At 43.9% G+C, this 13,263-nt stretch overlaps 1 protein-coding gene across 12 annotated transcripts in view; it reads left to right on the plus strand.

Moving 5' to 3' along the window:
• Positions 1–13,263, plus strand: part of ATP2B2 (ATPase plasma membrane Ca2+ transporting 2) — a 647,176-nt gene that overhangs the window by 320,037 nt on the left and 313,876 nt on the right. Inside the window, exon 1 of one of the 12 annotated variants that reach the window (XM_031955130.1) lies at positions 291–960. The exons of the other annotated variants lie outside the window; for them this stretch is intronic. The gene's annotated coding sequence lies outside the window, so the exon portion shown is untranslated. Of the gene's footprint in view, positions 1–290; positions 961–13,263 lie in introns of those variants that run through there. 12 annotated transcript variants of the gene reach the window in all.

Raw genomic sequence — 13,263 nt, forward strand, 5'->3', positions numbered from 1 at the left:
GGGTTGCTGCAGGTTTAGCTTTTCCCCGGAAAGCAGTTATTTCCTAAGGAGGGAACCCAGCACAGGTGAGCTTTGCTGGGAATCTGGGGATACTGGGAGTGTGATTAGCTGGGGTTTTTATTTTATTTTACTGGGGGTGGTGGCGGCTTGGGGGTTGGTTTTGTGTCATTTATATGGTGTCCAAGAAAACCTCGGGAGGAATGGTCTTGCTGGGCAACTTTCCCAGGGGCTACTGTGGACAGTTCTGGCTTGTCACTGGCCAAGGGATCGGCACCTGTGGGGGCTCAGTGGCAGTGGTGGGGTTAATGTGCTTGGAAAGGGATCACTTTGCACCATTTATGTTGCAGGGTGTAGTTAGAGAGTGAGCCTGGGCTGCATTAAAATTGGATGCCTTTAGGAGGATGCTGGCTCATAGTTGTGTCTTTGGAGAAGCTCGCTACCCGCACAGATGGAGGGGACTCATGGGCTACTCTGCTGAGTTCTTTTCCAGCCTCTTGTGAATTACTGGCCGGGGCCTCCCCCTCCCCTAGCTGCTTGGGAGCCTTTCACAAATGAACATGTAGGGGCAGCTTCAGCTTTCTGCATCTGCTTCCCTATCACCCCGGGTCATCAATTTTCAAACTCCAAGCAGGGCTGTCACCAGGCACCGAGGAGGAGCTTGCTGGCTTCCCCCCTGCTTGTTACGTAAAAGACCCAGCAGCCTCTTCATCCACTTGGGAGCCGGGACTTTTCTGTTTGATGTGGATGCTGCATCAGCTCAGGGTCTGGGTCTGGGTCTGCTCGGGCTCTGGCTCCGTCCCCTGTGATCTCATTTACCTGCTATCACTTCCCCAGCCCTAAGCCCCCTCCCCCATCCTGCAAGCTGCAGGATTTTCTAAGCCATTGCCTGTTACTTCCTCTGACTTAATGAAATGGGAACTTTGAGCCATCTCAGGAGCTTGGAAGTCTGCCGTCTGGAAGGTAAGTCATGGGCTTGCTGAGCAAAAGGAAAGGGTCTTGCTTTGGGGCAATCGATTGTGGGGGGAGGGCTGATCTACATTCCCTTTTTATATGAAAGCTGAGCTATTTATTGAGTAAATCCATGAAGAATGGAAAGAGCTGATATATTCAGGCTTTTTAAGAGCAACGTGTTGGTATTCTATGAAGAAAAAATTTGCCTTTGACTTGGGAAGTTGGAGGGGCTCGGGAACTCTGACCCAGGATGGCCTTGGCATTTGAACTTGGTGAAGAGAAGAGTTAATGTTGCAAAGGGCCTGCCCCTGCAGATGGAGGAGAGATGTGCTGGGGGGGTGGGAGGACTGCTGGTGTCCGGAGGCCGGGTGGCATCTGCAGCCCCTCTGGATGTACACACATTAGTGCAGCCTTGGCTACACACCTGTGTATTAATGCATAAAGCACGGTAGACCCACCTTCCTGTAGGTGTGTGAATGCTGTCCTTGTCATGGCACACACAGGTACACATGAGCCTGTATGTGCCCTCCCATTAGGGCTTGCACCCTTTCCTACACATTTATGAACACAGAAGCACAAATGTCCCTTTCACCTTGGTTCTCCTCAGTCCTCTGCATTATGTCAGTGAACATTTCAGACTCTCGGGGGGGAAAAGCGATCTTATGGTTCAAGCTGGTTGAAACCCATCCTCCCAGCCTTGCCTTAAGCAGGAGGGCACTGGAGATATAAAGCTAGGGCACTAGCTGCTGTGCATGGATGATGGGGAGGGTGTGGTGCACCTGCATTCTTGGGGAGGCTTGATTTGGCCCCAGGCACTTTCAATCCACTGAGATTCTGTGGGAAAGGGCCTGAGCTGCTTTTTTTCTATCTGCACATGGATAGCCAGTGTCCATTCCTGGTGCATTACCCCCCCTTTCCACCCCTGTTGCCTTGCTTAAGGATATGGATGGTCTCCAGAGCCTGGTTAGTGTGGCACCTGGCAAGGCTCAGACCAGGTCCCCCTGGGCTGTCCCCAAACTTGCTGCTTCCAGAGGTTCATGGAAAACGCTCTACTGTGGGGCACCTGGGACTTGGCTCCCTGGAGATACCTGATTGCTCGGGATTGTCTCTAGCCTAAGCTTGCTATTAGCCTGCCCAGAATTCTACTTGCCTTTCCTATCAATTACTTGTAATGATGCTGATACTTCTCAGAATTTAGGGATCTTCCCACATTACTTCCCCCCTTCACCTTACTTATCTTTCCCTTTTAATTGTACTCTTCCCCTCCCTTTCTCTGCTCCCCTTCTTGTCCCTTTTGGGGACCTGCAGAAGGTGACATGTGGAATTTGCCATAGGCTAGATCCCCAGATGTTCTAGGTGTAAATGGGTATAAAGGAAGAGGAGGAAAGCCTGTACAGTCCAGTCTGGCCAGAGACTAGGGAATCCCCACCCTGCTGAGGATGGTGCTTTCCAATTTTAATCTATATCTGTTTGAGAGAAACATGACTTTGTAATTTCAGGCTTTCTTTCTGTTCTCTTCTTCAGCCAGAGCCCCAACCTCCCCTAGCTCTCCCTTTGGAGCGGGAAAACTAGATATATTCCTTTGGTATCCAGTGGAGAGTGTCTATGTATCCAGTCTCTCTAGGGGGGCCAAGGGTAAGGGAGGCAGGACTCCTACTCCTCCCAAGTTGCTTTTTTGACAAATATTTCCAAGAAGGGGACATGCTTTTTGGCATCACTAATTCATCAGAGCAAGAAGATGGACCAACCCAACCCCATAGGGAAACTGAGGCCCAGAGAGATGACTTTACCTAAGATCCTGCAGTTAATCAGTGGCAGACAGCTACAAGTAGAACTCAGGCTGTCGCCTTCTGACTAGTTTTTCTCCTATCATGTGCTACATGGGAAGGAACAATAAACAAAGAAAACATTCTCAGAATCATAGTACATAGAGCTGGATGGTACTGTCTAGTGCCTCATCTGGTCCAACTATGTATTTTATAGTTGGGGAAATTGAGGACATGAAGGTCACATGATTTACTCAAGGTCACATGGCTTTAGAGCTGAGATTCAAGCCCAAAGTCCCCCAACTTTAGATGCAACATTCCTCTGTGACTCGTGTAGATTATTTGTATTTTTTAATTTATGGTGGGGTCAGAAAAGTTATCTGCTTGGTCTGTCAAAGGAGAGTTAGCCATCTTTACACAGAAGCAAAAGAAAGTGACCCCATGTGTAAGGAAAATGCCCCCTGGACAAAAACCAGTCTCCAGATCTGAAATTCCCTTTATATCTTCTGTTAAGAGAAGTGATGTGGCTTCATGGACAGAGCGCTGGGGGCAGAGTCAGAAAGTTCTGTGTTCAAATTTTTCCTCGGCCACCGTCACCGGCGGCATCTTTTCCTGTATATCACTTAACCTCTGTTCCTCGGTGAGAAAATGGATCCAATAATAGCATGTTTCACAATGAGCTGTGGGGAAGAGAAAATAAATAGAAAAAGCACTTTGTACACCTTAAAGTGCTATGTAAAATACCATAGATATTTCATTCCCATTTCCATAAGCTTTGATCCTGTGGAAAATGTGAAGTTTAAAAGGTTGATGAGAGCAGGGGATGGGGTAGAGTTGGTTGTCTTATGTTAACCTATCATCAGTCATTTATATCTCAGGTAGGAAGGAGCAGGCTCTGGAGAAAAGATCTAGAGGAAAGGAAGGGGGAAAGAGGAGGAAGTCTCTAGGTGTCTGAAATAGGAGAAGCCACTTGTTGAGTGTGGAAAAAGAGAGCTGGATTTGGGCTCAGAGCAGATGGGTTCAAATCTTGATTCTGCTACTATCTTCCACCTATGTGACTGTGGCCAAGTCATTAGTCATTTTGGTTTCAGCTCCTTTATAAAAGGCAGAAAGAGGATTAGACTAGATTCCTTTTAAGATTTCTTCCCTCCATTCTTCCTTCCCTCCCTTTTTCCCTATCTCCCTTATTCCCCTCCCTCCTCCCTCTCTTCTTCCTCTCTCCCTCTCTCTCTCCTTTTCTTCCTTCCTTCCTCCCTTTCTTTCTTTCTCCCTCCCTCCTTTCCTCTCTCCTTCCCTCCCTTCATTTCTTCCTCCTTCTTACCCTCCACTCCTTTCCTCCCTCTCTCCTTCCATCCTTCCTTCTTTTCCTCCTTCTCTCCCATTCTCCTTCCTTCCTCCCTCCCTTCTTCCCTCCTCTCTCTCCCTCCCTCTTTCCCACCATCTCTCCCTCCCTTCTTCTTTTCTCCCTCCCTCTCTTCTTTCTTCCCTCCCTTTCTCTTTACTCCTTCCCTTCCTTCCTCCCTTCTTCCTTTCTTTCCTCCCTTTCTCTCTCCTCCCTCTTTCCTTCCCTCCCTTTCTCCTTCCTTCCCTCCATCTCTTCCTCCCTTCCTTCTTTCCTCCCTCCCTCCCTTTCTTCTTTCTTCTCTCCTTCCCTCTCTTCCTTTTTCCCTCTTTCCCTTCCTTCTTCCCTCCCTCTTTCCCTCCTTCACCACATTCCTCCTTCTCTACCTCTTTCCCTCCCTCCCTCTCTTCCTCTTTCCCTTCCTCCCTCTCTTCCTCCCTTCCTTCTTTCCTCCCTCCCTCCCTTTCTTCTTTCTTCTCTCCTTCCCTCTCTTCCTTTTTCCCTCTTTCCCTTCCTTCTTCTCTCCCTCTTTCTCTCCTTCACCACATTCCTCCTTCTCTTCCTCTTTCCCTCCCTCCCTCTCTTCCTCTTTCCCTCCCTCCCTCTCTTCCTCCCTTCCTTCTTTCCTCCCTCCCTCCCTTTCTTCTTTCTTCTCTCCTTCCCTCTCTTCCTTTTTCCCTCTTTCCCTTCCTTCTTCTCTCCCTCTTTCTCTCCTTCCCCACATTCCTCCTTCTCTTCCTCTTTCCCTCCCTCCTTCTCTTCCCCTTTCCCTCCTTCCCTTCCTTCCTCCCTTCCTCTTTCCCTCCCTTCCCCTTTCCCTCCTTCACCACATTCCTCCTTCTCTTCTTCTTTCCTTCCCTCCCTCTCTTCCTCTTTCCCTTCCTTGCTCCCTCCTTCCTCCCTCCCTTCTTTCCTTCCTTCCTGCTTTCATCCTTCCCTTTCCCTCTCCTTCCTTCCTTCTTTCCTTCCTTCCTTCCTTCCTTCCTTCCTTCCTTCCTTCCTTCCTTCCTTCCTTCCTTCCTCTCTCCCTCCTTCCCTCCTTCCTCTTCCTCTTTTCCCCTCTCTGTCTCTGCTGTTCTTTCACCTTTTTGAATTTTTTTGAGTTAGAACTGCTCTGAGAAATCAGTCCAACTTAATTCCCTTCTCTTCCCCTCATATTACAAATGGGGAAACTAAGGCAAGAGAGAAGTGACTTGCCAAATGCCAAGTAGCTCATTAGTATTAGAGTCTGGACTAGATTTTCATGCTAATAGCAGAGTTTCCTAGTAAGCAAACACTGTCTTTCACAGGATGAAAATTATGAATGAATCTTTCATGTGGGTTCTATCTATAAACTGGACCCACAGAAGAAGGGTGGGGGATCCTTTGTCCTCAAATAAGAGTTGGGGGCTCTAAAGGTCAGCATCTCTACCTTGGTCTTCTCGGAATTACTGCTGAGTTTGATGGCAGCCACAAGGTACAGGAAGACTTGAGTGACTCCTGCCTCAGACAATAGCTAAGTGATCCTGGATACATCTCTTAAGTTCTCTCTGCCTCGATTTCCTTATCAGCAAAATGAGGATAATAATAGCCACCAACTTCCAGGGTTTTTATGAAGATCCAGTGAGTGATATTGATAAGCACTTGAAAAAACCTCAAGGTCCTATGTAAATATCAGATATTCTTATTAGTCATTCATGGTCAGAACCAAGGTTGGACTAGACACATCCTTTGTTAAGTGACCTAGGCTTAGGAGCCGTTGAGATGTATGGGCAAGCCGGCAGGAAAGGAGGTATATTCAGGATGTTGGGAGGGCAGCCCTTGGGCCATGTGACAGGCTCCGTTCTGGTTCTGCTCTGTTCACAGGCGGTTCAATGTGAATCCAGCAGGCGCATCCCTTGGAGAGTGGGAATAACTGGGGCCCCTCCTCCGTGGGTTTCTGCTATTCACGTGTCTATGGCTCCCAGCTCCCTTCTCAGGGAATTTGACTGGAAATAGACAGTAATGTGGGTGTTTAGAGAGAGCCTCCGTGCTCTCGTTCTGATCTCGTTCTTGATCTCATTCCCACTGCTCTCTTCATATCCCATTTAGCGTTGGTTGCTATAGCTATTGAAGCCCAGATTGATTAATATAGCCTTATCCTCAGAGCTACAAATGGAAAAAAAAGGGAAAAAACCCTGCAACAACAATTTAGCGACAACTTTTGAGAGGGAGCATAGCGGAGGAGAGTGCCCAGTGGATGGCGCATCTTGATGTAGCCAGGTAAGGAGGGTGGAGAACCTTGTACGTTCTGCTAGGTGACCTTGGGGCAGCTGCTTCCCAGAGGTAAGTGCTGGGCTCTGTGCCCTGGCTTGGATTCCCATCGAAGCTGCTGTTTGCTGAATAGAAGGGGTCCTGAGCTACCCAAGCTGCTCCTACTCTATTGGAGTCTGGCTCTGCTGGTGCAGGGCCAGACTACAGAATGAATCATAGATTTAGTGCTAGAAGAGATTTTGAGAGGCCATTGATTTTAACCCTTCAATTTATACATGAAGTAACTGAGGAAAGCAAAGTTAAGTCATTTTCTCTGAGCTATATGGCTAGTAAGTATTTGAAGTATAGTCTGAACCCAGCTTTTCCTGACTGCAAGATCAGTGCACCATATTACCTCAAAAGACTTAGCCACAGTATATTCTTTAACTGGTCTCACTCTCACATCCCAATGATGATGGGAATCTTAGTATCTTTGTACAAGTGGGCCAGTAACTCATTGAGCGATCTTCTGGAAGCCCCTATACTTCTTTGGACCTTCGTTTCCTTTTCTGCAAAGTTTAGAGGGTAGGGATTTTTGTTGCAGTGAAAGATTATTGGTTCTGAAATAAGGGTTCCTGAGTTCAAATCTCAGTTTTATCACTTACTAGCTATATGACCTTTACCCTTTTTGGGTCTTACTTGGTTTCCCAATCTGGAAAATGAGCAGTTTAACCCGGATGACCTCTAAAATTACTTTTAGCTCTAAAATTATTTTTCTGTGAGAAGGTCTCTTCCAATTCTTATGTTATATGTGTCAATAATGAGTGAAACAAATTATCAAGAATATTGATATCTCAGTCAATAGTCAGTTAGTCAGTTGGGCGGGCAGGCCGTCAACAAGAATTTATTTATTTAGGGCTTACTACGTGCCAGGCATTTGGTTAAGTGCTGGGGATATAAAGAAAGGCTAAAAACTGAGACACTGCTCCCAAATAACTCATGCTAATGGGGGAAGTATAAGATATAAACAATACTTGCAAACAAGATACAGACAAGATGAATTGGAGATAACCAAAAGAGAAAAAAGATTTGGGTAAACACAAAGATTTCAGGTTATAGAATTATAAAATTATTATTAAGGGGAATCAGGAAAAGCTTCTGGTAGATGGTGGGATTTTAGCTAGGACTTGAAGGAAACCAGGGAGGGTGGAACAGGCAGTGAAGTAGAGGATTCCAGGTCTGGGGGATAAATTCCCCAAGAAAGGAGATGATGAGTATCATCTCCTTTGAAGTCATCATTTTAGGGATGGAGAGGCTCATTATGTTGCCACTACTTAAGGCATTGTAGAGATTCTTCTTTGGGAATGACCTTCAGAACTGGACAAATGTTCTTTTTCTCTTGGATAACATTACTGCTAAAACTCTTTGCCTTTGAAGGAGGGATTTGCTTTTTATAAAAGTCCAAGAGCAATTCAGAGCTAAACCTGAGTAATAACATGGTGAAATCAGGCTGGGAGAGTTCTCTTTTGAGTCCAAATGAATTGTGACTACCAGGTAATAAGACTGATTTTCTCCTCAGTCAGCTCTAAAAACGATTCCCAAAGATGTCTGGAGCAGAGGCAGTCTCTGTGGAAGAAGGGCAAAGCTGCTGGAACAGGATAGAGCTCATTTGGATGGCTAAGCTCTAGTCTGTTCAATAAGTAGTCTCATTACCTTGCAATCATATCTACTACTCAGAAAGAAAAATCAGATGCAATGGAATTGAATTTTCCAAATTTTGTGATGGGTCATACAGTCATAGAGAACTAGCAGGGCCTTCAGGGGTCATGTACCTCTCCCACTTCATTTAAAACTATATTTTTATTGGTATGTCTTATTTTTACATCAACAGTGTATCTCTCCCTTATCTCTTTTTTTTATTTTTATTTTTATTTTTTTATTTTTTAATAGCCTTTTATTTACAGGATATATTCATGGGTAACTTTACAGCATTAACAATTGCCAAACCTCTTGTTCCAATTTTTAAATTTTTAAATCTCTCCCTTATCTCAAAGAGCTATCCATATAGTAAAGAATAAAAAAAAAGGCAGTCCAGGATAACTACACAATGAAGAAATCTGACATTTTATGCAGCGCTCCCTTCCATAATTCCAAACTCCTTCCAATCTTCTGTGTTCTTGGTCATTACACTTATACAGTATTCCCTTTCCATCTTTATATTTCTATTCCTATATTCATTGAATATGTTGTTTTTGTGGCCATCTCTTCTTTGTAAAGAGGGAACCTGAGAAGCAGAGAAACTTAAATTATTCAGTCCCCCAGGAAGGAATCCCTAGGAATGAGATCCACATTCTCTGACTCCAATTCTTTTGCTCACTTAATGATGCCAGTTTGATGCTCTTTACTGGGGGATTTGCAAATGTGGGGCAGGGCTAGAGCCTCTGAGATCATGAATCTGAGATGGTGACTTGAAGGTCCCAGAATCTTTGGAAGCTTCAGGCTGCTGCTCAGCCTTCATGAGACCAGTTAGCTGGTGCCCTCCTTGGTCCAGGAACCACCACAGATTTGGTTTCTCCTATTAATGATCTCCAAGCCCGAGCTTCTGCCAGTCCTCTTACTGCAGATTCTAATCCAAATGACTGTGCCGCCATATTGATTGTTGGGTTAATTTGCTCTTGTTTTGGAGAATTAGAATAGAAACTTTGGATTTTAGAGCTAGAAAAACCAAGAGCCATTGTCAAGATCACTTTATAGATGAGGAAATGGAGTGATTTACTCAAGGTCGTAGGTTGAATTGGAAAAGAAGCCAGAAATCATCTAGGGTATCCCTCTCATTCTGCAAATGAGGGCAGAGAGGCCCATTGAGGGCATGTGAAGTGACCAAAGTCTTAGAGATAGTTGTAAAGTGGCGCTAGTAGGTTTTTGGATTTCAAATCCAGTGTGGTTTCCAATGAACTGTGCTACCTCTCTGTTTGTCTCTAGTCTCCTCTACATGTCCTTTCCCCTTCCCAATCATTCCTTGCCCCCAACTCTTTTTAATGTTAATTTTCTGGGCCATCTTGTCAGATGATCCTGTTCTTGTCCCTACTTTGAGGGTTTACCCTAGCAAATGACTCTTAGGTGTCTACCAGATTGTAGACTTATTTGGATTGGAAGATCCTCCTTTAGTTTGTGAGCCAGGGACTGTCTTTTGTCTCTTTTTTGTATCCCCAGGCCTTAGCACAGTGCCTGACTGTATAGTAGGTGTTAATAGATCTTTATTGACTCATTGATTATTACTTCAGTAAAAGGTCAACAGTCAACCCCTCTACTTAAGCATTTTCCTAAAATGTTAGATTTGGAAATAATCTTAAAGATTACTCATTTGTACCCTTTCTTTTTACAGAGAGGGAAACTGAGTGGTGGACAGGTGATGAAATAGTTCAGTCCTTGATTTTGAGCCACTGGATATGGATTCAAACCCCACCTTTGAAGTCTTGCAATCTGTGTGACCTAGAATGTGTGACCTAATCTCACAGTTTCCCTATAAAATGAGCAGTTTGGACTAGAAGATGGGATTTAAGATCCCTTCCAACTCTAAGATATGTAACAGCAGGAAAATTAACTTGTCGAAGGTAACAGCATATAGTAGCAGAAACCGGATTAAGGCTGGGTATCCTGATTCCTTTATTTAGCTAGTTTGTGGCAGAAAGGGGATTTAAAAAAATCATTATTCCATGTTGGTCTGAAGCTCCATTTTTCTGTATTAGCCAAAGCAAATTCCTCTCCAGTGCTGTGAAGGTGCCTGGGCCAGAGTGGGAGGGGGCTCAGCCCAGGAAACCAGTTTGCTGGAAGGCAGACAGTCTAATCTACTGCGAGTTTAAGACTTCAAGAAGGAATTAGGGCACCCATTACAGGTTGTTTGTTCTTCCTTTTTAGTTTCTGCATGATCATGTGACTTGAGTGCAGTGGGGGGAAAAAGTGTCTGGCTGTTCTCTGGCTCCCAGGCAGTGGCCAAGGTCAGCAGAGCAAAGCTGCGGGCTTCCCTTGGCTCTCTGCAGTGGCTGCAGTATTGACACAGCAAAACTCTCCCGAGGAGAGAGCAAAACCACAGCTGGCCCTCTGGGTTCATCCTTGGCCAAGAAACAAGTGGGAAGCTGGGAGGCAGGAGACGGGGATTCTAGTCTCACATGTGTCACTGACTTGATGCTTGACCTTGGACAAGCTGTTTCTTTCCCTTAGGGGGTGGGGAATCTTAGGTTTATTAAAAATAAGGGGATGTGGACTGGAGTGATGACAGGTACCTTCCAATTCTCAGATTCTAGGATTATAAAATTGTTGACAATCTCAAGACCCTGAAACTCAAGGAAGATCCTTTTTCCTAAAGGAGAGAGTCTAGAATGGTAGGGGAGTGGGAGAGTTGGGGGAGTATGGGCCGCAAGAAGAAATAGAGGTCAGGGTTGCAGTCAAACATTATCTCCGGAAAGCAATGATTAATTGATGTAAGTAGATTAAGGATACAAATCCTTAGAGAACAACAGCATTTATTCAATTACATAATATTTTTTAGATTGAAATAAAAATGTTTCCCCCTCATGTTTTGATTTTAAAATGTGGTGTACCTTGGTGTTGTGGGAGAGAAGAAAACATCAAATATTGAGAATTTACTTTTTGTATGGCCACGGGCGAGGCTGTGAATTCAGAGGAATGATTTCAAATCATACTTGCTACAGATGTAACTTTGGGCAAGTCATGTAATCTGTTTCCCAATCTATAAAATGAGAGGGTTGGAACAACTGGCCTCTAGGTCCCTTCTAGCTAGCTCCACTCCTATGAAATCCAGAGTCAAAGACATTGTCCCTCCCGACCATCCCTCCAAGAAACCAGATGTGGATTCAAGTCAACTCGATAAGCGTGCAGTACCTTTTTTTGTGTGTAGACATTAGACATACAGAGATGAAAATCAGCTTGTCTCAGCTCTCTAGAAGCTTACATTGTATTTGGAGGGAACAAAATTAATAGACAATTAATGCTAAATACTCAGAAAACAATTTGGAAGGCAATAACAATTGGTAGAATTAGAAAAGGTTTCTTCTATAGGCTCTGGAGAAATAGGATAAAAGATATAAGACTCATACATGGGAGAAATTAACAAATGGCACAAAGTAGCAGTAAAAGGATGGGGCAGATGATATAATGAGTAATTATGTAGGGTGTAGGAATTATGGGGGTGGGGGGAGATCCCTGTGGCTGAAGCAATTATATGAGGCAATATTCATGGAGGAGATGGGTTTGGGTTTGAATTGGCAGAGGAAATGAAAAAGGGCATGCTTAAGTGGTGATAATGGATTGTAGGCTGATAAATTTATAGATGGGATGGACCTTAGTGGTCATCTAGTCCATTTCCCTTTATTATCATAGATGATAGTATGTTAGATTTAGAACTGGAAGAGGCCTCAGAGGCACCTGCTCCAGCTTCCTCATGTTTGCAGATGAAGATGCTAAAATATGGAGAGATCATATGAGTAACAGGGTTAGGATTCAGCCCAGGTTTCCTGATTTCTCCAATCTAGTATTGTTCCTACTGATGTGCCCTCAGGGTGATCCCTGTGTGGGTCCTCTCCCTTCAATATAGTGTGAGGCTTTGAAGGATTGCATGCCCTGCCAATCTAACTCATAACCTAGAAGGCTGGCAGTGGGGGAAACAGGAGCCGAAGTGTCTAGACTTGACACTGTATTAGTTGCTCTCAAGGACTTTGGGGAAGAATTCTGTACCCAGAGTCAATTCACATTGACTTGAAACAAGAGAAAAATGTTCTGGGGCCTTTTGGGGATAGGGACTTTCTTGTTATAGGAAAGTGATGCTTTTGTTCATTTTAGCAAAGACTTATGAGGAGATAATGGAGGATAGAAGGACCCGGTGTCACAAAGAGTTGGATGTGACTAAACGAATGAACAACAGATTGGTGTATTAGAATGAAAGAATAGATGAATGAAAGAGTGAAAAAGCATTTATTAAGTGCTTTCTGTGTGCCAAGTTCTATGCTAAGCACTGGAGAAAAAGGGAAGATAGCCCCTGACCCCAAGGAGCTTACATTCTAATGGGGAAAGTAAAATATGTAGGAGAATTAATAATCATAATAATTTATCTAATGCTCTGATCTTTGTATGTATATATGTATGTGTGTATGTGTCTATATATATATGTATATGTATATATTTTATTTAATCCTTATAACAACTAGGAGAGGTTTCTTATAGAAAAGAAAATCTAAACGAATGGAAATGATTATACAAGTTCACATAGACCAAGGCTAGAGCCAAAGTCACCAGTTCTTCAGACCAATACTCTTACAGTTCTATGTGCCTGTGTCAAATGGACTTAGGGACATTCAGGCTCCTGATTTTCCTCAGACATTCTCATTGTTTTTCCTCACCTACCTTTTTCTGTCTTCTCCATAATATCAAGAGAAAAACACAATTGAAGAGTTCCTAACAAATGCGTGTTGTTACGACCTTGAAGGATAAACTACATGTGTATATGTGTATATGCATGTGTATAAGTGTGCATGCAATGCATGGGGACATGTATATATATATATGTGTGTGGGTATGTGTGTTTTATGTGTATGTAAGCTGAAGAAAAGAGGTCCTTGCACATATATATGTATATATGTATGTAGACATGTATATATGTCTGCTTGCATGCATGCACATGGGTGTTTGTGTTTGTATGTATGTCTGTAAGCTAATGAAAAAGTTGGACAGTTTTTGTGCCATTTTGACTCTACCCATGGTTGTTGATACAGGGAATCGAAATACTTTATGTTGGCTGGGAAATTTCCTTTCTGATCATTTAATTAGATTAGATACCCCAAATGGGGTTTTCTATCAAAGAGTCAGACATGATTGAAAAACAACTGAACAACAACTGAAAGCATTTAATCAGTGGCTACTATAATCCCGGCACTGTGATAAGTAGGGAGGGCTTAGAGACTAAAACACAGCAGTCCC

The sequence above is a fragment of the Sarcophilus harrisii genome, chromosome 1, assembly GCF_902635505.1.
Source record: "Sarcophilus harrisii chromosome 1, mSarHar1.11, whole genome shotgun sequence".
Classification (NCBI taxonomy): Eukaryota; Metazoa; Chordata; class Mammalia; order Dasyuromorphia; family Dasyuridae; genus Sarcophilus; species Sarcophilus harrisii.